At 40.1% G+C, this 24,550-nt stretch overlaps 1 protein-coding gene and 1 long non-coding RNA gene across 2 annotated transcripts in view; one reads left to right on the top strand and one right to left on the bottom strand.

Annotated features, from left to right (window-relative positions):
* The window catches only part of LOC134875715 (uncharacterized), a 373,215-nt gene that overhangs the window by 154,258 nt on the left and 194,407 nt on the right, over positions 1-24,550 (top strand). The window lies entirely within an intron of this gene.
* The window catches only part of LOC134875714 (receptor-type tyrosine-protein phosphatase delta-like), a 305,785-nt gene that overhangs the window by 165,316 nt on the left and 115,919 nt on the right, over positions 1-24,550 (bottom strand). The window contains 2 exon segments of the mRNA XM_063900319.1: positions 371-418; positions 16,964-17,007. The gene's annotated coding sequence lies outside the window, so the exon portion shown is untranslated.

The raw sequence follows: 24,550 nt of genomic DNA, 5'->3' as shown, positions 1-24,550 counted from the left end.
TTTCCGAGGGTTGTTTGCCAGTGAAACACTGTACTACCTCAGTAAAGATGTCTAGGGATGTTAATGTGCTGCAGGTCTGACTTTTGTTGTGTCGATTTTTCTGTAGGGCATGTGGCAGGTGCAGGTCCTACAGTACATATACAGCAGTTGACATTGAAACTTGTCATGCTTGATGAATATCATTTTTGCGTCGTAATTTGAATGCATATTCACAATTTCCCACAACACTTTTAAATATTTCACATCGCCCATCTTAACTTACCTGTCCTCAACACCTCCGTCATTCACATGAGTCATAATATTGATTATAAACTACACGGCTCTAGAGATAAACCACACAAGGAAGAGTGAAATCTTTAGGGAGGCCTACCTTGAGGTCGAAGGTGTGAAAGTCATGGAACATCCTCTCTCCTGAGACCTGTGACAGAATAAGGGAGGGGGGAGGGACGTCAGTCATGATTAGGCCACAGTGCAATTACAGAGCTGCTCCTCTGACAGTGATTGATCAATGAGGAACTCCCTTAATGAAGACAAGGACTCAGGAGCTCCCAGCAGCAAATTGGTAAAAGTAAGAAGTAGGAATAGTGTCCCAGATTGCTAAAGCGCTAAGAGGATCATCCCGTCTGCAGCGGCACTTTGTACAGGTGCATGTCTGAAGAAATACACAAGTCAAACTGAAGTTATAAGACTGTCAAAAGTTTGACTTTTCCATCATGGACACATTTTTATATCCCTCAAACTGTGTCTACAGAAAACGGCAAAAACATCCATTCCCTAACATTTATAAATGCATATTTGAAATTTGCAATTTTTTGTCAATGGAGGCAAACATTTAACCCTTGCCTAAATATATGGCTTGTTCATGAGTGTTTGATCATTAGTAACAATACGTTTATTTTTCATAAGGATTCAAAAAATGTTTTTGATATATTCTGGGATTTATATCTTTTTTTAACCCAACAACAATGATCTGTTTTGTCAAATGTGTGTATAATAATAACACCTGGTTGAAAACAGCCTGCAAACAAATGTGCTGCGATCTGATTTGCATTAGCTTTGCACAGTAAAGCCAGAAAACAGCAATTAGTGGAGGATTTTTTAAAATTGTATGAATGTCCCCAGTCTTTCAGTGATTTCGACAAAAGACGGGTTTTAGTTATGAATTTTGCTGCCTCTGATAGAAATGGCATCACTCCCAAATGCTGCAAACCAATCCACTGTGACAACTTTGTAGCACAACACAGGCTGAACTGAAGGGCCTCTCAAACATGCCTGCCTCAATTGGACAGCCTCATTGTTAAAACACCAGGGAAACAGGAAATCAGGCCCTCAGGGCAAAATCTTCCTATGGCGCTGTTTTGAAATTCTGTTTTTGATTTCGCCCTGTGATAAACTCTGAAGAAAATCTGTGCTGCCGTGTTTTCTGACCCACCATACGGAGGGACACATTTGCTTTCTGTTCTATTCACACCATGAGCTCGGGTGAAGAGGTGCTAGCCAAAAACAGCCGGCCCTCCGAGGCAAGCATCTGACTCCTGCTTCAACTTCTTTACTTCTGCAAACTCCATGCACACACACATTCCTTTACTCACGGTGCATTTGCACACATAGATGAAGGCGCTGACGCTCAAAGGTTGCATAGAAAAAAATATTTTTTCTGTAGAGAAAGTTTATACAGAAGATTGACTGCATGACTCATCTCATATCAGGACTGAAGGGTGAGTAGACTCAGAACATGTTTCTCTGGAGGAACTAATTGATAATCAGCACACACTTGGCCACATGCTGCGTGTTAATAAGTGCAGGTGCATTTCACAAAATCTTTGAGTCAATTACAGTATGTAGGAAGCACTTTTCAAGAGTTCATCAAATCAGTCAACAAATGACCACCGCAGCGCAAGGCCTCACACAGATTGTGAAAATAATCCTGTAAAAGAACAAATTGCTCTTTGTGTATTTAGCTGATTGATTTAGAAATTGATTGATGCAAGTTGTGAATACGAATGAGGCGTTGTGGCATACAGTCATTTCTTTGATCTTTCAGGAAGCGCAGGGTGCTGTATGTGAGCTGTCTCTTTTTACTGTACCCGCTGAGACTTGCTCAAACATGATGGCCTTCACATGCTATCTCTCCTCCTGCCCTGAACATCAAGATTACACAGCTCAAAGTAATGAAAGTAGGAAAGTCAAACACCCGGGAGCGCTGCGTGCCTCGCAGTGCTATTTTCCCAACCATCTCTCAAATAAACAAAGTGTGCTGCTCTTCTCTCAGCGCCTGCCTCCTCTCCCTCTCTGCGCACCTTTATTAGTTTTAATAGACTTCTATTCATTTCACCTCACTCTGTTTCTCCTGAGAGCGCAGCAGCTGGATCATTTCACTGGATGGTGTTGCACTCTGGTTCCTATGGAAACTAAGTCCAGTCACCTAATGGTGCCGAGAACAGTTCGCTGCTCTAAGTGTATTAAAAGTGGTTTGATAATAGATTCTGCTAAATGAGCAGTCTCTGTTTATTACGGAGTTGCTAAGTAATAAACATAATTGCATAATTGCGAGTAATCAGTACATAGGCACTTTGAAATGCTGCGATTCAATGAGGCTGCCATTTAGATCAAGTGATTGGTGTCGACCTGTGAAATTTTAGCAATATAGAAAAGTGCATAATTCTAAACACTAGGTTTTTCCTGGACATACTGTACACCATTAAGAGTAGCATTTTAAATGACATAAATCAGACATTATAAAACAGGTTCTTGCAACAAAAAAAAAAAAGATGGCAATAACTGAGGACAATTGTTTTTGTTTTGTAACACTTAGCAACAAGGTCAGCTTTAATATATATAGAACACACACATACACATACACACACACACACACACACACACACACACACACACACACACACACACACACACACACACACACACACACACACACACACACACAATTCTCCTGTCCTTTTCTCTTTTGGTTCATCACAAAAGCTGCGATCCAATAAGCAACCTTCTTGGAATAAATGCCGGAAAGGTCTAGCATATTTCTGCATGCGTGTTGTAAGTTCAAGGTGTAATGACATCAGAGATGTTCAGACACGACTGGAGATGCAATCACATTTGTAATACTGCAGAATAATCTCAAGTCCTGTGCTTTGATAGGGACACAATAGCCAAATCATATTGTATTGATCCTCTCTTTATGAACACAATTTGCAGTGGTTTGATTTTTAAATCTGAGATCTTATTGTGTTTCCAACCTAATACTGTATTTAGCTTTTACAGCTGAAAATGACCTCTATTTTTTTTACCTTTCTCCTCTTACTTTACCCTCTCCCTTTGTCTTGCTATCTATCTCCCTATAACTCTAAGTGACGGAGTACGGGGTGAATTTAATGATTTGATGCTAACAGTGAAATGGGTCCTTGGGAGCTTCAACAGCGGAAAAAAGCAACCATTTGGCCGGCGGAGCTGCTTGCCTCAGCACTTACAGGCACACGTTTAAATGTTCGGCTTTCACCCGGAATGGCCCACAGGAGGGACGCCTGAAGGGGGTTTGTGAGGGGGGGGGCTTGATGCTGAGGTCCTGGGGAATTGCATAGTCATTCATCACATTAATGAGTCATGTCACTTTATTTACCAAAAAAAAGAAATACTTTTTTCCCTCGGATGGTCGGCACCATCATGATGCTGCATTCTGTTAATGTTAGCTGCAGTTAATCGAAAGCCGATCGCAGCTTGGTGGTATTCTCACGCCAAAGGTTGACATTTGGCTGGATTGTGGTGGATGCAGACATGGCATCAGCTCCAGTTATCAGCAGTTGGGCAAGCTTGAGGCCAGAGGCAGCACATCCATCACACCTGCAGCAGTAGTCTGTGTCTGCAGCTGAGCCAGATTCAGGTCATGGTTGGGCCAGGCCATTTTGGAAAACTTGGTAATGTAAACGTCTTGTGGTTTTGTTGGGCTTGTAAACGAAAAAAGCTGCTGCTGTATGAGTTGTTCTGTTGCTATTACAGAGGTGTTGTCACTGTTCCATTGAGGTAACATTATCATATTTCATTGAAAATCAACATGCTTTTTCATAACATGATAGTAGGGACCATTCCCCTGCTCTACTTTCAGTGGTGAATGTTATGAGGTGTATTTACTAAAGCATTGTATTTTAAGCATGTGTTTGAAGCTTTTGGATCTTTAAATCCTTATAATAGCTCTACATACAACTCATATAAGGCAGTTACAAATATAAGTTATTGCATTGAATCCTGTTCCTGTCTATGACGATATTCAGGGAAACAGATTAATATTCAGTTTAAACACAGTCATATCCAACAGTTCTCCAAACTCAGTCCCACCTCCTGTTCATATCAAGTTGATATACCATAATCACTACTATCCTCCCACACATTTGCTTCATGATAGCTCTGATACAGACAGAGATTTAAATAGAAGTGTGAGGAAACTGTATTCATCCTTGCCTTGGAAATCCAAATCTGCGATATTACCATGTCAGGGGTGAGCGGATTTAAAACACGATTGGCTGATAAATTTCAGGACAGGGTGAAATAGATGAATCTCAGGTTATTTACCCTTTTTAATTGGAAATGTCTGTCACAGGGCAGCAAGCCGAGTCCTCTCCCAAACCATTATCAGTCTGCCTCGATCATTTGCAGGTATTTTATACAGAGTGATGTGGTGCGTGTCAACGGCAGCTAGTGCATTTTTTTTCTGTTTGATTTTTATAGGCTTGAAAATACAAACGCTGAGTAAAAATGCTCACAAAAGGTCAGCTTGTTAATCACATCACCACACTTACTGTTACGCGCAGATTCACAAAGATGACATAAAGACGCGTTTGCTTTAAGCTAAACTCTTGAATTTGACAACTCCCGTCGTTTTTGTTTGATTTATCCGTCACCAGTGGAGCTTCAGATTTGCTTTTGTGACTAGCTAACCAGCAAAAACCTCTTAACAGGGATCGGAGCTGTGTTTCCAAAAGACTTAACGAGGTTTCTTTTAGCGAGCCCTTGGGTTTTTACTCATAATTGCTCCCCAGGGTCCTGTTGAGAGTTTCTACCTGCTCTGAGCTCTCATTCCCGGGCTGTCGTCCTTCCTCACTGCCTATCTGAGTGACACAGCAGCGTCAGGATGAGCTCTGCTGATGGATATCTCTGGATCCAAAGGAGGACACAACTGGAACATTGTGACAGTGGGGAACGATTGGAGCTCAAAACTGTCAGTGCCCGGCGAGGAGTTCATGTACCATTGAGTATTTGTTCAAATAGCCTCTAAAATGAGATCCAAATGCATATCTGGGAAAAATGAAAAACATTATACTATTTACAATAACTCTTTGCACAACATTCTTGGACTACACTTCATTCTGAACCAACAAACCTGTCAAAGATCTCATCTCTTATTCATACAGCACTATGAGTGTTGACAGCAGCGACGTCTGCGAAATAAAAATAATAACACAAGTTATTGTGCATTTGACAAAGCAAAACAATGAGCTGACAAAACACTGATGTAAGATCTAGTTTTACAACCCACCTCTGAAGCTGATGTGGTGTTCAGACTGTACAGTACGTCTACCCATGCAAACATGGATCTCCTTAGGCTGCACATTGGCTGCCTGTCTCTCAGCAGCACATAAAGACCCATTTATACCATCTGCCAGTGTAGGTGATGAAATGAAATTGTAAAGTCCAATACTTATTTTATGGCCAAATACCTTCAAATCTAATGTTCTTACTATCATCAGCATCATTGTGAGCATGTTAGCATGCTAATACTAGCATTTAGTTATGCCTGACTGTTTTTTTCAAAGATGAGAGGAAGATGAACTTGCAGATATACAGTTGTAGACAAACATTGGTGTGCCAGCCTTCCGTGTTAACTGCTGATGAAACAAGTGATTCCACTTTGATGGTGATTTGAACATAGACATTCTTAGACAAGGATATCTCAATAGGGTTGAATCTGTCCCTTCACATCTCCCGGAGGACTTCCCACTTCCAGAAACTTCCTAACAAAGTTAGTGATGGTTGGAGCAATGGGTCATGCTTCTGATGGTTTGATTGTTTCTGTGTTTTCACATGCAGAGGAGCAGGGAGGAAAAGAGAGCTTCATGTTTTGCTCAAGGTCCTTTTAGATACTCCCCATCCCACATCTCCCTGCACAATTAATTTTATCTTTGGGGTATTATCAAGAGGGAGCCTGGCAAAGCAGCATGACAGAAAAACGGCCCAGAACCCTGAGGCCCAGGGTGGGAATTAATCTGTTTGACAAGATCTCTCACAAACGATTTGTCTGGCTTTCCCTCAGTTGGATGTTGCCACTACCATGCATTTCTGAGGGGCTGAAGAAGAAGCATGTTTCAAACACAAAGCAGACTGAATTGACTCAGACGTTGAAGTGAGCAGTGACAGGGTGTTTTGGTATGTTGGGAACAAGGAAAACATGCAGCCTTGACAGGTGTGAGGTCAACCTTAGTGAGCATTTTTACTGCACATGCAGCCATAGTTATAGATTCCTATCATGGTCAGCTGACGTATACTTTCTCCGCAAAGCATATTTTAGATCCCAAAGATAGTTAGCCTTGTTCTGCTCACGCTTTCAGAACTATTGACATCATGCAGACGTTTGATGCATTATCTGGGATGCAGAAAATTAATCAAAGTAATGATTGAATAATTATCGCAAGTGCAATTAATTAAACATGCCAATGAACTCATCTTGAACAGCTGTCCTAGTTTCACCACTTAATCACTTTTGAGAATTACCCAGCACAAATGGAGGACGCCGAGTGCATGCAATAATCTCTGCAAAGTGCATTGTTTACAAACAGTAATTAATATCACACCGTGTATTAGTGGGCTAAGTGACTGCAGTTCACTTCTGTAATTGTACCGCAGAGGGTTGGGTTGCCTCCCGCCTCAGACACCTCTTCTTAAGACAGGAGACAGATTATAAAACCCTCCACACAGATTTACTGTGGGATTTCTGATTATGCATTCTGTGGGTACCTTAGCGCCTTATTGCCCAAAACACATCAGCATCAATGATTTAACCTACCGCAAGTCCCGGACACCATTAACCTGATAATTCATGCTCAACTAAATCAAACTGTAAAATGGATTTATTTCATGTTTCTGCCTTAAAATGTGAAATAGTTCCCACTGTATTGGTTGGCACAGACCTGCCTAAAAGTGTCAGTGGGTTCTCCTAGTGTCCCTTGATGGGATAGTTGTCACCACGCCAATATGGGACTTTCTGCGATGAGGTAATTTGGGCAGCACGTATACAGCTTTCATGGTCCGCAGAACCTGACAGTCACAGCGGGCTGCAGGAAATGCTCTGTGCTCCTGACATGTGAGGGATCTATCTCCATCTAGAAACGGGAATCAAGATTGACGAAGGGACTAAAAACAAAGTGGACGAGAACCGTAACTTTCTAGATGTCTGTTATCAATTATGGTTAACAGATTATAATTCTACCGTGGCTTATTTCAGCACAAAGGACTGCTGTATTGTGACACACACCCACATTATTATAATACCAGTAATTACATGCACTTATTATAGCTTAAATAAAAGGGTGCTATTGTCCCAAGAATATAAAACCATTGAAGGATTCTGAATATGAAAAAAGGGTAATTAGCATATTCATTATAGTTTTAATATCTTTCACAGTACTGTACATTCAGTGAGGACAGGACCATCACAGCAGCAGTGAGATACTACAGTAATTAAAATAAGCTTAGTGCACACTGTGTGCCTCACTGCTTCTTCTTTCCCTTCAGAACCTGAACATTCACATGTATGATGACAACACAGAGAATGAAATGCCTCATAGGCAAGGTGAGAGATAAAGAAACACAGCGGTAGTGGCCGTTCAGTATGCGGCACCAAGGTTATAGTTGAGTTAACATGTAGTGAATTCTCTCTGTTGATGTAGTTAAAAAGAACAAAAAGACTGCTCAACGTGGTCTAGAAAACATATAACGGCTAATATTGAAACACTTAAATCATGGAAATGCATTAAGACCCTAACAAAAATGTGTACTAAAAAGTAGAAATGAGAGGACTTGTTTCATTCCATCAGGACATGTCTTATAATATTTTGTTGCAAAAGCGTTTCGATTGAAGAATAAACATTTGACGAGCACAACACAGTCTGGACACTAGACATTAATCCGCATTTCAAGCCACAGCTTCGTGAAATAAATGTCACCGACTTTATCAATTGTATGGAAAAGCAATTATCTTGAATTCTGTGGGAATCAGTGCAAAAGAAAATTTGCAATAAAGGAATTTGATTGGGCCTTAATCATGTTTTTGTTGTTGCAGCAAATTGCAAAAGCTGTTTACGTCCTTATCTTTTGAGTTGCTTATTTTTTTGTCAGTTTTTGCATTTGTTTATTTATGTCACGCTAGTATACTACTCTAGCAGATTTTGACCGGGCTAAAAACTAAGTTTAAAGTACACTTTCATTTAGCTGCTTGTCACAAGCAAAACCTCCAGTCGCTTTGATCATTTTATTGTTTGTCCAAGCAGTGTGCTTTGTTGGAATCGATTTCCCTCCAGTATAATTGGTGTCATGCCTGGTTTGGCTAAATAAGCCATTACACCAGAAGATAATCTGGCAAAGTAAAAGGGCAGTGCTGACATTCTGCTTAAGAATATACTGAGCAATTAAACTGACTAAAACAGGTTATAGGGCATTATGCTGTACAAAGCTTTTAAAGGGACCATACTATGCTCATTTTGAAGTTCAAATTAGTATTCTGTGCCTCTACTGTGACATATCTCCATGCTTTAATGGTTAAAAAGCTCTTTATTTTCTAATGCCATGGCTCCGTTTCGATTCACCTCCCGATCGGACCTAATACAGAGCGTGGACTGGTACCTGGAGAGCTGCCAGTTCACCTTGAGCAAGGGACCGAACCCCCAACTGGCTGCCTCTTCTCTCTCCCTCTCCTATACTGCATGTAATTCTGTGTGCTAATGTATATCAACCAGTGTGTGTAACGTGAGTCATTTTATATCTTCTTCCTCTGTCTGAAACCCGAGTCCAGTCTGCTCTGATTAGCTGGCCTGATCCGTTGAGATTAATCAACCGCTTAGAGATGTCCCGCCACTGAGCCTATCACATACATTGTTTAAGAGTGCTAGCTATTAAAAGCACAAGTGTTACAAAGTGATGTCACTATGTTCCAGAAATAAAGAAAGGATTCCAATGGAGGCATTTTTAACTCTGGGATTGTAGCCTTTGCAGACCATTTGAATACACAAAAACCTACAGTATAGAACAAACAAATAATAATACTTAGACAAGATTGACGGTTATATATTTAAGTCTTTTGTTGATTGTCATTTTGTGGTTGCATCATATACAAGGTACACCATGTTATTTTGTCCCTATTGATCGTCTTGTGTTCCCTGCTCTAGCTTTAGCAGATGAGCATTAACAAATAATAAGATTTCACTTTTTACTTATGTTTTTCTTGCAGACTATTATACGTAATTATAAACCATCAGTTCAGCTCTGATCATTCTGTAAAACATGGATTCACTGGCAGATGTCCAGAGGAGCTCCATGTATTTTTGTTAACAGAAAAGTACAAGGTTGAAGGTTAATATCTGGCAGTGACTACAATCCCCCCCCCCCCCCCCCCCCCCACACTCCCTTCCACAATAGTGCAATTGTGAGTGCACATTGACACACACACACACACACACTCATGTACTCGCTCTCCTGCCTTCAGTGTACATGTTGCAGCAGAACCATCCATCCAAAGCAGCAGAGCATGAAATTAGGTTAAGACGTAAGGCTGTGAATGACACAGGTGCGGATACAAATGAGAACATCCGAATGAAGAAGTACAGATCCAAGACGGCTGATACCGGAGTCGTTATAGGCATTCCCGAATTGTATTTCAAAGCTTCCTCCTTCATTTTATTTAGCCCTCTTTCCCTGTTGTGTATTACTGGTCAGGACAGCGCATTAGCATACGCGCTGGGAAGCCGTGCATAAGGATATTAGGAGCTCTGTCATATTCCAAATCTCATTTCCCGTAGAAAACTTTAAAGGCGCTCAAGCTTGTCTGCCCTCCTTTGCTCCCTTGTATAAATCAGAGCATTCCCTTTCTTTCTGTTTCCTTTGTTGAATACATTCACATATTCAATTCTACAGTCTTGTTCTTTTTAATAATCTCCCTCCATGTAGGGTAAGATTTAACAAATGTCAAGCACAATGGCAACAATTGTAGCAATAGTAATGCACTAACCGTGTCTACTCTACCATTGGTATCTTCTAAATCAGAAATTCAATGATAATGTTATTTGCCTCGTATACTGCTATATATAAATTAGATGTTTTCAAATTGGGAATGTTTGAGTGAAGTTAAACTTAGGGTTCCTCATCTGTTTTGATGCCAATATTAACATGACAGTATTTTCTCCTTTGACAAAGAAAAATGCTGTTTGATGTATCACCTGCTGTAAAACTGAAGAGATTAAAACATCATTTCACATTTAATAAATGGTAGATTAAATGGACAGCACCTCATAATTGGTAGGGTTTTCATACCTTAGAAGAGAGTACAGAACATTTTAAATATTAATTATATGAAGTGACATGAAGCTCCAAATTAGGGTCCCATTTGTTTATTAATTAGCTTGTGTGGTTGAAAAATATGTGCAGGGATTACATAACTATACTGCCATTTGACTGACTGCTTTTTGTGTCATATTCTTCATACTGTGTTTTCAATGTCTCATCCATGAGAAGAAGCAGCAAGTATATTTGACTTAAAATAAGAGTGGTGCATTAAGAAAGAAGTCAGGACCAATTTATGATTGCATAAATGCAAGTCAATAAAGATGGGTTTTTGGCGGTGATTTAAAGTGGTAGTCGTATTTTGGAAAGCCTACACTCAAAGAGCATTGATGGCAAACACCCAATAAATCTAGTCTTTGATGCAGCCGGCCATTAAACAGAGTATTCTGTGTACACTGGAGAAGCTCTTCTCTTGTCCGATCTTTTTTATTTGCGCAAACATAATAGAAGAAAAAGCATCCAACAAGACAAACAATAACCGTGCTGTTAACCCATCATATTTATCATGATAGAGCTGGAGAAAGGACAAAAGGTTTTGAAAGCAACCAGATCCAGAGTTGGTAATGTGAGAGCCCCGTATTGACTATTGCTTTTACTATAATAGTTATTGACCTGTGCATCAGCGAGGATCTGCTGATGTCTGCAGTCCTTCAAATCCCACCGAGTTTAGACATGAAAAGTTTCTACTCTAATCACCGTAGGTCTGCATTGATACAACAGACTGCTGAGCACTTGAAAGGGAATGAAATATGTGCAATGGTGAATGTGATATCAGCTGAATCTGATCGTGATTGATCGGCCCTTTGGGGCCATGTGGGGTGCATGAAACAGAGAGTCAAGAATGAATTTGCCGACTAATGATCCTTTCTGTTTTTGAATTATGTTTAACCTGGGTATTCAAGATAGCATGACAGCAAGAATGAAGGGATGGCGTTGTGAAGGGAATTGAAATGCCAATCAAGGAAAACAAAGCCTACAGCTGCAGTTTAACTATTCACATACACTCTGTTCATATGCAATATAAACATAGACATATACCTAAGTAGCAAATTAGCTCATTTAATGTGTCAACAGTGCTTGCCTGCACACACACACACACACACACACACACACACACATACATACTGGAGCACTTGTGGGATGCCAAAGGGTCAAGTGGTTGTCAATGTTTGCAGTGAAAAGTCCTGACGCTAGCTAATATTTCCTGATGTGTTCTTTGTATTTGCATACCGGGTGCTGCCTCAGCCTGCTCCCATTGTCAGAGCTTTCTATTTGAATGTCAACACTGTTATTACAGCAGGTGATGCAACAGCAGGTGTCTCTCAGCCTGGCTGCCTGCCTGTCTGTCTGTCTGTCCTCCTATGTCTTCGCGGCTCTCTCAGCCTCCGCTCCGTTTTGTTTAACACCTATCATTATGTGTCTACCAAATGGATTTCACTATTTCACCCCTTTGCAGGCCTCTCTATTTTTCTAAACTGACATTCTCCACACTCACTCTGACTGTAATGGGTGAAATGGAGAAAGCTCTGTGTTGCTGTCTTGCCTCTCTTTTCCTTTTGTTTACAGCCAATGCCTTGACAGTGTTGCTTAAGAGCAGCTTGGAGAAAATGGACACTTTGACATTTCACACCCTGAAATGTGGCAGCGCATGGTATTACTAGTAAACACTGTTCATTACTGCCCTGACAGCTGATGACAAAGATGCAGCCCTCTTGCACCTGCCTCTGCACACAAACAGGACTCTCTAACTCAGAGATGTTTGGAGCAATCAAAGCTGAGAGGCTCGGCAATTTTGTATTTTTCTTTTCTTCTGTCTCCTTGTTCTTAAGCTGTGGCATGTAATCAAGTGCACTTTATTGCTGTCATGTCTGCATAGCTGACTATTATTATCAGCTAGGGTTGCATCGACGTTGAGGTTTGAATACAGAAAGAAAAATATGATGGATTACCTTTTTTGACATTACACATTTAAATTGTAACCATAGTTTTGCAATAGTGGAGCTATCTAGATATTATTGATTAAATGAAGTTATTTGCCACATTTTTCACTGACAGTGATGGAAAGGAACTGACCATTATTGACTATTACTACTATTTACTCAAGTATTGTACCTAAATAGCATTTGGACATGTCTGTTCTATACTTGAATAGTTTCCACTTAATGCTACTTCAAACATGCTTCACTACATTTCAGAGGCAAATTTGGTACTTTTACTCCACTATATTAACTTTACACTGGCAGTTAGTAGTTACTCGGTATGGTATGCTAATATGGTATACTGTAACTCACTACTGTACTTTTAATCGACACAGTATTTATTATACCTTAGTTGAGTCAACACTGACAAGCTACCATTCTAAAATGCTATTAAAAACAGGATGAAAAAACACCATAATATACTTTATTTATACTGCTATAAAAAAAGTACTAGTAATGACACTTCAATAATACTCGACTGGACTGAATTTGTTTTTTTAATTGACCATTTTGCAGAATTAGTACTTATTCCTCTGGTGCTTTGAGGACATTATGATGCTAACATTTGAAATCAGGACATAAATGTTGCTGTTCCCTTCCCTGTAGTGTGTTCTAACGTTTTGTGTGCATGTAAATGGTCTGCAAAGGCTAAAATCCTAAAGTTCTCTCCAGAAAGAGTTTTCTTCCACCCCCTTCGAAAACTGGTCATTAAATATATGCCTATAATATAAAGTTAGCATCATGACGGATACCTTTCCTGTCAAAAGCATTATAAATGTCAGGACGAGTAATTGATTTCAGACCCTCATATGTCAGTAAGCTCTCTATTTGAACTGTGTAATGTTTCATGATCTTGTAAAGTGAAATAGTTAAACTAAGATATTGAATGTCATATTGTTTGAGTATGTGTTATAAAGATTAAGACTCCAGCTAGAATTATGACATGTCTGTATAAGACTTCTTATTATAATATATACTGAATGAAATGTAGCTGCAGGTCAAGTGCTTCTTTACCTCCTTATTGAAACGGAATCCATAAGTCATTGCGCCTTCATTAAGGGGTTGCATTTCTGCAGTGTGTTCAGACTGTCGTTTTGACTCTGCATAGATTTAAGGAATCTGAAGAGGTCTGGATTGCTCGGAAATGATCTCTCATTCAAGATTTCCAAAGGGAGTAAGGTGATTTCATTTTCTTATACATGTATTTCTTCCCCTGCACTGAGGTGCACAGCTGTTTGCTATGCTTGCAGGAACAGTCAGCACCAAAACATCACCAATGACCCCAAATAAAGGGAGAGTTTTAATGAGATTGGTTTATTGATTCATTACGTTGTCAATGTGAGATTAAATATAGATGGTGTAGAAAATATGACCTAATCAGGATTTGTGAGATTGTGAGGACAAGACCCAATGTTCGTTCTGGACCTATACTTTATGATGCAGCTCCTTACAGTTGACTTAAAGATGATTTTACCATCATGGTTTGGAGAGTCTCATAAATAGAGTAATCAATAGAAAACAATACAAATGCTGTGTTGGCATATGCTCAAGGTTATTTTAAAAGTAATTAGAAGGTTAATTTGAGTGCCTTCATAAAAAAATAATTGCTAAGTAGGAACTATGATTGCTGGATAGACAATTGCAGGCTTTAGAAAAATAATAATCATTTAATTTAGAGAGCCCTGTAATGACTGTGTTTGTAGTATTAATGGTTTGTTTATTGGAAATGTCCATGCAATGTATAAACTCGTATTCTCAGTGATTTTCTTTTTTTCTTTAACATTTGATACATGGATAATGCGTATTGAGATACTATTAAATAATACAAGGCTTTCTGAAACATTGAATTTCATTTTTATTTTGAGTAATAACGCCAAGGATCCTAAAGAAGATGCCATCACGAATGATTGAGGAGTGTGAACATATAATACATACTGTCATTATAACTTTGACATCTTATTCATACACCAATGCTGATAAACCACATCCTGTGTAATCAGAAATGCAGTTATCAATGTCAAAAAACATCACATTCCAAGAGCATGCTCACTATAAAGCAAGACGTCTTCTGAGTCTGTGTGATTATCGTGTGGAAAATTAGCCTATAGTATGCATATATAATTTCATCTCAGTTATGAAACTATGCCTATAAATGCCTGACATATGAGTTTTATCACTGGAGAAATATGGAATTCATTTTGGCACTACTAAGCATTTTAATGATATTCACTAATATCTTTCATATCTGCAAAGTTTCCAGTTCAGTGGCTGAATATTCTCATATCCGGTGGGACTGGGAACGTTTCCTTCCCAAAGAGGCAACAGTAATATTGCATGTCTTCTGAGTATATGCAAAGCATTTCCTATTTTCCTTCAATAGCGCTCTCTCAGAGCAGCCATGGCAAATATCATTAAATGTCCTGCTAACACCCTCTACACACACACACACACACACACACACACACACACACACACACACACACACACACACACACACACATACACACACCACACACACACTGACTGGCTCTCCCTCTTTTTCTTCCTGGCTATCACTCAGTGGCAGTGCGCAGGGAAAGGGAGTGCATTGATCTGCCAAAGTGAGCAGCCATTTCACAGGGCGAGTGTGTGTGCCGCTCATGTCCCTGAATGGGAATTGCTCATTTCACCTGGCCGCCTTGCCTTCAGCAGACTGGTGGGGAGCCCCGTCAGCGAGGGGGGGGGGGGGTTGTGGAGGAGTCAGGGCCCTGGTCAGGGCTTGGCAGGAGGCAGATAAGAGCTCCTCATGCTGCTTCTGCATGCACTCCCTCTCTGTCTTTCACACACTCACACAGCTTCCTCCACACATGTGAGGCACTAATAATAACGTTGGCGTTGTAGTGAGTCAGCCTTCTTTCCTCAGGCAAGGATAAAAGTAAAACATGGAGGCTTTATTGAGTCTGAAATCACTAACTGTGGAATTCCCAGAGCAGGGCTTTAGTTCGGCCTGTTTTCACTGCCAGGACGCCATGTGTCCACAAGATCTAATAATGGGTCCAGAGCAGGTGCTGATGGAGCGATACACCGGCCAGGGAACCATTTATGACTTTCACATGTATGTATAGGAAATAAAAATATAGGACATCAAAAGAGCTGCAGCTGAATGACTTGGCTCATTTCCATTTCAATATGGACAATGCATTCTTTAGATTAATCCGTCAGGTGAAAAGTTCTAGTTTGCATTGTTGCCAATATTCGCTTCTGCTCCAGTTTGTCTTTTTTTGCAATTACATATAAATTCAAGCAATGAGCAATAGTTGCTTATTTTTGTATTTTAGGGTTAGGGTTAGGAGGGTTTGTTTGGGATAGATGTACACGTGGACTGATTTTAGATAAGGAAACAAAATGCCTCTCATGCTTTAAGTTATAGTTAGATTAACAGCATTTAATAACTATTTATTTCTGTATAGATTTGTTGTTAGGTGGCTGCAGTTTGAACAGTGAATGCTTCTACCATCAGTTCAATTTGGAACACAAGGACGTTGAGTGGAAATTAGGGTTTTATTTGAAAACTTGACGTTGTTTATATTATTATTTTGATAATAAAGTGCATATAATATTACATGTGTGCTTCAGAATTCAAATTTTTAAGATATCATGCTGTTAGAAATGTGTGCTGCCCCCACACTATATCAACTCAATCAGTCTCAAACTTAACTTGCATATAAGTGAACCCTTCAGCCGTCCAGTATCTCACACCTCTGGAGTGACCCCCCCTCCCCCCCGCTTTCCATCCTTCATGTGTCCGAAACGCATTTCCCCACTTCATCCTTCACATGTTCTCAAATTTATTTCCCTCTATCTCCCTTCCCTGGTCAGCCCATTTCCCCCCCTCCATCTCTCTATCTCCCCGCTGCTCTCCTTGCTCAGTGACAGTCTCATCACACTCTATCAATCAGGCTTGTGAGGCCGGGCAGTGCAGCATCCACACTCCTCGTCTGGGCCCATCAGTGCCAGTCAGTCTGCCTCACTCTCTCCGTCACTTTAAAAAGGTTTAGGTTGCCAGATATAGTCAGTCCCCCCCCCCCCTACAATCTCAGGTCAGGAGATGGAGGGATGGAGCTGCAGTCGAGATTTAGCTTAGCGCTTGATTTGATATCACTTGACATACCCTCTGTCCTGTGCTGACACTCAATATATCAAATTAAACAAAGATGGATATTCGGACACACGGCCAGCTGGAGCCTTTGGCTTATGCATTTGCAAAACATGAACAAGCACAGCATGGGGGCGCCCCTCAAGTTTAACATTTCAGCAAACGGGAAGTGATGCAAAACAGAGGTCAGAACATTCTTGTGCTACGCTTATCAAATATTCTTTCAGTGTCTTACCTGCCGCAGGCCTCATCCTGTGGGTGACGTCTCAGGAAAGAGAACTGCAGGAAAAGAAAAAGCCATGGATGAAGCAGACTCTATGTGGAAAAAGGCCAGGAATATTCTACATGTATTTCAAACAGCACTAATTACTTAATGAAAACACCAATGAAGTTTACTGTTCAGTATTTATCATACACCTATTCAATAATTAGATATTTAGCTACAGAACAACTAGTTAGGACACACAGGATACTGGTTTGGCAACAAGTTGAAGGGACAGAGAATATGTGCAGCAGAGAATGAGTTCACCAGAGTTATCGATTGGCTTTGTGAATTATAATGAAAACAAGTGTAATTACATTTTCTTTTAAGTAGCACAGCAAATTGGGCTTGTGAGTTATTGTGGAGGCGCAAGAGAGCAGGAAAAAGAGGCTTGCATTTGATGTGCGGGGAATATTTTTTCTTGGGCTAAATGCATTAGCAAATGCTTCTGTGCCCATACAAGCCCATGGTCTAATACTCTAGTAAATGATAGGCTACTTATTGAACCAACAGGGTGAAATGTGCTTTGGGTGGAAGCAACCAAAATGAATTAAGGAGGAACATTTTTTAGCAACAGTGTGTGAGCTTTAATTTGACTCATTATCTTTTAGAACGTTATTGTAGGGCATTCAAATAAAATGATGATTATGAATATAGTGAAAATAGCCTCTCTTTCCAAAACTTCACATTTTTGCTAATTTACACTAAATTTTCTACGTGAATTTGGTTGGTAAATGGAAGCCAACTGGATATGTGGTTTCATTAAACGGATATTAGTAGACATTTATTTAGAGTTTTAGGGTCTGAACATGTTATTGGAAAGGATAACTAATTACCCAAGTGAGGTTATGGCCTCTTCCTCAACCCTTCATCATCAGCGGTGTGTGTTTGCTAAGTTCCTTGTTATCTGGTTTCCCTCCATACACCCTGTTCATGCTAATGAATCCACAAATTAAATTGTAGAACAGAGGAATATTAGGACGCCTGCCGTTTTGATGTGGCAAGGAATACTCAATTATGCTGGATTTGGCCCCAGTAATTATTACATTATAGCTAAGATAAGTGTTCAATGGCAACATAAGCTTTGATGGACTCCATTCTCTAACAAAGGCGACGGGTGAGCAAAGACGAAAATGCCAGAACAGAGGAGCGAAGGGTGAAAAAAAAAAGAAAAGAGAAAGTGACAAGAAAGCTATCGCACGGGAGCTCCTGTCTGCAGCAGCCATATATTTCATTACACAGCACCAAAGCTTAGGAGGCAATCAAGCATATTTAGCCATCCCCCCCCCCCCCACCCCCCCCAAAGCAATTATTACTCCCCAGTTTTTTACTGTGCTTTGCCATGGGGAAAATGAACCGCAGTACTTATCAGCTCAATGCATACACAAGTGACTGGGGTGGAGGACATGTAGGTGTGTGTGTGTGTGTGAGGAAGCAAGGGCATGCACGGACGCTTTGTTTATGTTTTGGGGAGGGGGGCGGCGAGCTGACCACTAGTGAGCAATAGGTTACCTTTTTCAATCCCATTAGCTCGCTAACATCAGCACATTTAGGGGCAGCAGGCGGAGCGAGAGGAGATACAGAGATAACCATAAACATGTCACCAAAAATGCATTGTTATTTGCATTCATATTGGAAAGAGCCAAATTGATGCGGGGTCAAACAGCGAAGGTGAGGGTTTATGACCTGTGCATAGCTCTGCTGTCAGCAGCTCTGATCTATGGCGGGGCCAGCCTTGTCGGGCTTTACGCCTGATTATATTATCATGGCTGACGATCAATGCCAGTGAATGATCGCTCATCTGCAGAGGGGAGTGCACTGAACGCAGCACAATGCAAACAGGACCATCTTTAGTAAGAATGAAAATGCATCCTACAGTTAAGTGATGCATTGCTGCCAGTGCAACACTTGCACAATACTTCCTTTTATTTAGTCTCTGTGTGTTTTTAATATTGTCTCGCAATAATAGAGTGAAGTGGCAGAGCTGTGTGTTGAAAAAACAAACACACTTCACTATTCTGTAGGTTTGGAGCTTGCTAATGTGCACTCATTTGGGTGGCACAGCAGCCAAACGCAGAATTAGTCCCATCTGGGACTTGTGTTTCGGTGGAAGTGCTTCTCCATTTGTGAGACTCTTCAGTTCTGGGCATCCTCCCCGAGCCCATAACTCAGCGTGCCTCTATCACTCCCATGTGACTGGCTGTCATAATCATCAGCATTATGCTACCTCAATGGGCCTGATTTACATGTCTGGACATGGCATCAGCGCCAGCGGGTAAACATCAGGCTGTTCCTTCTTCTGCATTAAATGTGCAGGACATACCCCTATTCATAACTCAAAAGAAAATGTGCAAATGAAAAAGCTCTCTGATTGCTTCAAACTTTTAAATAAAGAATTTTAGTTTGCATAATGTATAAAAGCAGTAACGTGCTGAATAATTGGGTTGCACATTAGTAAACATGAATGCATGCATTTGTAAACCAAACAGTTTGATCAGAGAGAGGTTTGCAAGATGTGGAGGACAATAAAAGCTAAACTGAAAAATTGTTTCTGTAAAATGTTGGTAGTGTTTCTAAATGCGCAAACAAAATTCCTCTGTTTTTCCCGTAATAATCAACTGGTGGAAACATATAAATATAATAACATGTTTAGTTCTGAGAAATAAAGTGTATTTTTGAATATAATTGATAAAAAATATATATCTACAAACATTCCCTCCCACCTTCAAACCGCTCATATTATTATTTGTATTAGTAGTACTATTAATTAATAATGATAGTTGTTGTACTTTTGTCTTTGTTTGCCTTGAAATAACAATGAAACTAATTGAACCAATTTCACTTGTCATATTTGACACAGTAGGGGGAGGGTCCAAAGAAAATATTAGTAACTCTCATATAGGCCTTGCTTTAAAAGAATCCTTCCATTCCTTTTCCATAAATGTACATAACAATTCTCCTTCCTGAAATTCAAATAATATTTATAATATTTTTCTTTGAATCAGAAGTAACCATGTATAGTAAAATAATAATAATAATAATATACAATAATGTTCAACTTGCAGGGAGCATGAATGGTTTGAAACTCTGAACATTCAGTCTGCATCTCCAGAGTGTCTCACCTAGCTTTAGCTATTGAAGTGTCTTTCATGCAGTAATAATTTGTGTTATTATATGTCTCTGGACTTTGATCATACTTTTTTCACCTTGAGGCATCTCCTGGCCCTTCCCTTAACCCTCTCCCTCTTCCCATAATATTATATTAGCCCGTATTCATCCACACACTGCGCCTGCTAAGTGATAGGCCACATAAATCAATTTTTATACACACACACAATAACTGTTATATGCGGCTTCCAAACCGCCTGCTGATAACTGCCATTTCTTATCACTCCGCTTGAATATAGCAGCGTTATGAAGGCACTTTCGCTCGCTGTCTAAATGGAAGAGACTGAGAGAGAGGGAATGCAGTTTTGTTCAAATGACTTAAGCTGCCTACAAAGCTCTTTGTAAAGCTGCACGCCTATGAAAACTTACTGAAAAGAAAAGGGAATCTTGATGACAGAGGATCACCTTTATTCCTGTGGATTTTTCTCATTATGTTGTGCAGATACTGTGACTCCTGGGTTCATACTGTATGCATTTTTTTTATTTACAATAAACTCAGGCTGGTAAATATAATCAGAAAGCCAATGCAGCTTCAGGATAGGTGCTAATATCCATGAATTAACATCCAGATTCTTCCTGCGATGCCTCCGTCACACAGCCCATGCATACTCTTTCCCTCCCACTTTCTTTATATATCTGCCTCCCAAGAAACGGTGAGTAATTCTGCCATCTGTGGTATTAATTTGAACCGCCTGATACATAAGCTAATCAGGCATGTTTATTTTTCCTTCTTGTTGAGTTGTGGGCTTTAAAATCTGCGAGGAAATGTGTATCCTGTAGATAATGAGCTGAGCTGAAATAAGCTCCCATAGCTGTGGAGTGAAATCACTGAAAACACATCTCTGCTGCTCATAAGGCGAGGGAGATGTAGATGTGTTTTCCAAATGGCATCACGTAAATGTGTGTGATTGCAGGGAGGGCCCGTTGTGTGATGTCTTGAGAGTGTTTGATAGACAACAGCTCTGCAGGAGGAACAGGAAGTGAGACTACAGAGCCAAGAGACTGTCTCTCTCTCTCTCTCTCTCTCTCTCTCTCTCTCTCTCTCTCTCTCTCTCTCTCTCTCTCTCTCTCTCTCTCTCTCTCTCTCTCTCTCTCTCTCTCTCTCTCTCTCTCTCTCTGTCGCTCTCTCTCTCTCTCTCTCTTATGCTCCCAAATGCTCCCAGTGCCAGGGACATGGGCCGCTGCACAGACAGATGGCGAGGAGGGTGTGTGTGTGTGTGTGTGTGTGTGTGTGTGTGTGTGTGTGTGTGTGTGTGTGTGTGTGTGTGTGTGTGTGTGTGTGTGTGTGTGTGTGTGTGTGTGTGTGTGTGTGTGTGTGTGTGTGTGTGTGTGTGTGTGTGTGTGTGTGTGTGTGTGTGTGTGTGTGTGTGTGTGTGTGTGTGTGTGTGTGTGTACCCGTGTGGTGGGTGGTGACGCCATTCAGCTTTGTGCAAGTATGAGGGATGTAAGGGGAGACAATGAAGAAGGGGAAAACACTGTGTGTGTGTGTGTGTGTGTGTGACTTGCTAATGCAGGCATCAGTCCTCGTTTTTTTTGTACTCTACATGCAAATAGCTTGTGTACTTCATTACAGCAGCAGTTAAAGTTCCTTTGCGCTGTCACTGTGCGTCCGCCAGTCACACTGTGTGTGTGTGTGTGTGTGGGAGCTCTCCTGATGATGATGATGATGATGATGATGAGGCACACCTATTGAAGAGCAGTGGGTGGAGGAGGATGTGGGTGGAAGTATTCTGCATTGACAGAGTGCCACCTACTGGATTTTATAATTCTAATAAATACTATTTATATTATCATATCTCTGCTTACACCCCCCCCCTTTCTATAATTATGTGTATGCACATAGACAGAAATAAATTCTCAATGTGTTATAATTCCTAATTTTTATTTTAAAATATTTTATATTAATAAACTGATTTTCTTTACTTTAATTCTATGTATTACGTCAACGTATTTCACAGAACTGTATTAGGGTAGTTGAAAGCAATAATATTATGTTGAACCTAGTATTATTTGTTTAAACTTGATATTAGTGTTTTCTCATTGGGTAGTGAAATGACTGCAACCTGCAGTTTGTATTTTGAGTAATAGTAAGTTGAGTAATTTAAAAAGTGTACATCAATTTTAGTGAAAATAAACCAGAGCCTCTGATAAACGCTATTATTTAATGTCATGTTATGAGGTTTTGGTAAAAAAAAAGGAGATGGAAGTGAATAACTTTAATGCTGGGTAGTACATACTGTAGCCCCACTTCAGATGGAGTCATACGATGACGCACAGCACCATCTTGTGGTTGAATCACACAGGATAAATGTTGACGTTACACCACTATTGGACTAAAAATAGACAAAAGTAGAAATGTGTTGATTACATTTAAAGGCAGGTATAGATATTCACAGTTCAAACACATTACTCTGAATAAGTTGAACACTAAGGGAGACCTGTATTAACTCATTGACTCCTTAATTCCTTTTGGGGATTGTAATCGGATTAAGTATGCTGAGGTTTTCTTAATTGAATGGATCATAACACTTGTTTTTGCCACGTAGACATTCACCATTTTTAATAGCACTATGATACGCAAAAGGAACGATATAATAAATTATATATGTAAGCGACAGCCAGAGCTACAGTGTTTTCATATGCTTGTATTTGTGGAGATGGAAATGTGTTAATGCATTTAAGAAAACAAAACATTACATGTGACTGCTGAGCAGCCTGTGTGCGGACCTGAAATATGCACCAGACTTAAATACCTCTTCCATAATGCCTTGAGATACATTTGTGCATTTCATTAAACACACACCATGGCTTAGCTCTGCTTCCAAATGATTCCTCGTGAGCTGAGGACATATAATGAATTTCCCACGCTTGTTTCCTAATATTCAAAATAGCAGCGCAATGTAAAATAATTATCATTTTTATTAGACCAATTTGGAGAAGGTTTGGACTAAACCGACACAGTGCAGAGCTGTATTTAAGGAAGTAAGTAGTGAGTTCACTTATATTCAAAATGTTGTCTTTTTTTTTTTGTTGTATTTTACTGATCTATTATGGTCAGTCCTTCATTCTGTTATCCTGTGTGTTTGTGGCTTAGTAAAGACTCACCCTGGGAATGTGCTTCCTGCTATCTGACATAAAACAGATTTGATCCATTTTCCAAAGCATATCTGTCTTTTTCAGACAGGCGCTTTTCAAAAGAAATATGTCAGCAGCCTGGGGATTATGCTTCATTTTTTTTGTGCTAATCACCAAAAGACCCAACCTGCCCGACATTTCTTTAGTTCGACTACACAGTGCGCCGGGCAAAAGTCCTTTCCAATTTAGATGCTTATTTTATTCTTATTGTGTTGCTACAATCATAGCATTAACTTAGCTTCACGCTCCGCTGACTTACATGGTTATCTTGTGCAAACGAAAATTGATTTAGCAGAAAAAAGGGCTAAAGATAAACTTACTATACTACCCTGTTCTACTGATTGGCCCTTTATTCAGAGTTTAGTCAGTAAAAGTGCTCTGTTGGGGTCTATGAAAGCATCCTTGAGGTAAACACTCAAGTGAAAACATGCTCTCAGCTGCATGTGTTCATGGAGAAATCTGGAAAATAATTTGTATTTACTGTATGATGCCCCTTTGGAGGGTTATTTTACCCCGACTCATGCCTCACAGGCACTTCTTAATCCCATGTTGTGTTTTTTCTGCTATCCGGTTGATGTTGGGACGGTGAAGTGTAAGCACCCAGTATGTGGGATGAGTGTGATGGATTCCTAGTATCGTTGGTAGTTGTTAGTGGCGTGCCTACAACCACAATTCCCCAGCCACAGTTTACAGCGGGGTGAAGCTTAGCGAGATACACTCCGAGGCTGGCAGGTAGCCACTGGACTTGTGTAATAATTCATCGGCCAAAAAGCCCTCCATGTACTCACCGTGCAATATTTATACCCTGCTGAATGTATTTCCTCAGCTACATCATCACACAGGCCCCCGGTGGGGATTTTCTCTTGTGGGAGCGGGCTTTAGCATTTCACATCTTAGTGAAATATGGGAAACAATTCTCTGAATATGTCCCATGACCTCGTTATGTCTGCTTAGTGACGTATGTGCTTCCAGTGCCAAGGACAATTTTTTAAAGGTTAATATTTTGTAATGTTTTAATGCCTAAACCCTTTTCCATCTTTTTATTTCCAATCTAGTGTATTTAGCAATAAACTAAATCCAGTGTAGTGTCTGTAGTGTATCACGTTATGGCTATTTTTTTCACATTCTGAAACTCTAAATGACAGTAATGATTATTCTGCTTTTGCTAATGCTCATAGCAATAATAGTACTACTTTTTAGTAATTATTTAGCATTTATCCTGGTTTTAGAAGGTCCTTATGTTCCCTCTTACTCTTA

This window comes from Eleginops maclovinus, chromosome 14, assembly GCF_036324505.1.
Source record: "Eleginops maclovinus isolate JMC-PN-2008 ecotype Puerto Natales chromosome 14, JC_Emac_rtc_rv5, whole genome shotgun sequence".
Lineage (NCBI taxonomy): Eukaryota > Metazoa > Chordata > Actinopteri > Perciformes > Eleginopidae > Eleginops > Eleginops maclovinus.
Note: the sequence above shows the minus strand (reverse complement) of the source record. Positions and strands in the feature narration are given on the sequence as shown.